At 35.3% G+C, this 2,049-nt stretch overlaps 1 long non-coding RNA gene across 1 annotated transcript in view; it reads left to right on the plus strand.

The window, feature by feature from the left end:
• The first annotated feature begins 527 nt into the window (after positions 1-527).
• LOC113081642 (uncharacterized) overlaps positions 528-2,049 on the plus strand; it is a 3,591-nt gene continuing 2,069 nt past the window's right edge. The window contains exon 1 of the long non-coding RNA XR_003282249.1: positions 528-1,320. This is a non-coding gene — a long non-coding RNA (uncharacterized LOC113081642). The remainder of the gene's footprint in view (positions 1,321-2,049) is intronic.

Here is a 2,049-nt window from a genome sequence, read left to right on the forward strand (position 1 = left end):
ATTTAAACTAATCTAAGGACGAGATGCGTTGATAATTATATAGCGAAGGATATTGAGCCTGAAAAAGCCAGACAGACAGGTAGATTGCTTAAACCTGTTAAACTGAAATGTTATATAGCATAGGTGTATATGTGCTATTTGTGGTAGTTTTGAAGAATAACTGTGGTGGGAAGCACTAGCGATAAGCAACCCCAAATCCAGGGAGGAATTAAAAAGCAATAATAATAATAAAAAAAATAAAAATAAAAAAAAGATTAGTAAACCTCTAACTATGCCAAAAATACAGAGAGATCAAGATTACAAAACTCCTGGAGAAATTAAAGCAGCTTTGTGTGTTCACTGCCAAAAATGTAGAATTAGTTTCCCTAAAGTTGAAGTAATAATGACACAGCGGCTTGGAGTAAAATAAACAGTTTGTGATTGTTTGTGGACAGGGAATATGTGACTGAATGCGATGTATGTCTCGATGACATTAAATACCATAAATTGCTGGTACATGGCAGACATAAAGTTTGGTCTCGTAACAAGACCTTTGTTGATTTCTCTAGTAAAGGCAAAATTGAAGGTTCAAGATTGCAAGTTGATAACATGACTTATCAACAACAGCTGGGATCAGGCGTCGATTATCTATGGTCATACCGTATTAAAAGAAATATGGATGACATTCAAGGTAAGTGGCTCCCGTTGACCCCAAAGGTCTGGGAATGGAGCTGGAGTGCTTGAAAACTTGCTTTGACGTGAAGGTCAAAGCATGCCGGCCAGATAAGGGAACTGGAATTATCTGGTCCGTAGGCACCGTTGCCAAAACACTATTATAAAGTAATATAGGTGAGTGTATAATGGCACCTAGAATTGATTTTTTGAGACGAGGAGAATCTGATGACTCAAATAGCAATGTGCGTTGCCATTTTAACTAATTTCAACTAATAGTGCAAAGAAGCAGAGTTCTGTGTGTCCGATTGCATTATGGAGACTGAACAGCCAGCAAGCTGCTGTATTATCTCCGGGCAAGAAGCCAATTATGGAGGGGTTACAGCAGTCTTGTCTGAATTAAACTAATGTTAAAAGTTGTTTTAAACATGACCACCACTTCTGAACCACAAATTCTAGCATGTGCAGTTGACATTGAATTGGCACACGATTAAGTAGTGAGTAAATTGACAAAAGGTTCAGAAGGGGGGTGGTTTGAATTATTGTGTTATTATTATTCTTATTTTTCTCTCAGGAATGATGAAATTACAAGACTTAGACGAGAGAGAGAAATGGGCCAGGAAAATACAACGCTGGCGACAAGCCTGTATACCACAACCTTGTCTGACGGTATTATTAGTATAACAGGGGTTGTGATTTTAACTGGAATTTGGCCAATAATTGATTTCACTACAAAATTGATTGTGGTTGAGGAGATTACTGTTAAAGAAGTTTCCCACTGTACTATAGTGTAATTTTTTTTCAGGGTCATGTGAGCTAAAAACATTGGAAGAATGTAGCCAATGTGAGGAAATAATAATAATAAAAAAATATATATATATATATATATATATATATATACAGTGGGGAAAGATACATTAGTGAAATGTAGAATAAGGTCAAGCCCATGTAACATTACACGGATAAAGAGAATTTGGATTTGGCACCGCCTGCAGCATATACTCTATATTGGACCTAGAGAGACATTAGGGTGTTACACGAGCAACACTGAGGACAGTGTTAAGCCAAATAAAGAAACCCCAGATTACTGCAACTAAATAAAAAGATAGAGGTTCCCAATGTGTAAAATATGGGTTGTATGATCCTAAAAGTGCATTCCAAAGAAACTGTGAAAAATATTATAATGACAATAAATATACAATGTGTGAAACTACAAAAAATTATGGGATCCATTTGCATGGATAGATTGGTTTATATATTGACATAGGTTAATATTAATATATTATTATACATTAATATTGGTTAGGTGAAACTACTGAATGAATTAGTGTATATTCAAAAGGATTGAGAATTCTTGTGGGAAAATGTTCTTACTGAAAATTAACTGAAAGAGATCAA

Source organism: Carassius auratus, unplaced genomic scaffold, assembly GCF_003368295.1.
Source record: "Carassius auratus strain Wakin unplaced genomic scaffold, ASM336829v1 scaf_tig00034732, whole genome shotgun sequence".
In the NCBI taxonomy this organism is placed as follows: domain Eukaryota; kingdom Metazoa; phylum Chordata; class Actinopteri; order Cypriniformes; family Cyprinidae; genus Carassius; species Carassius auratus.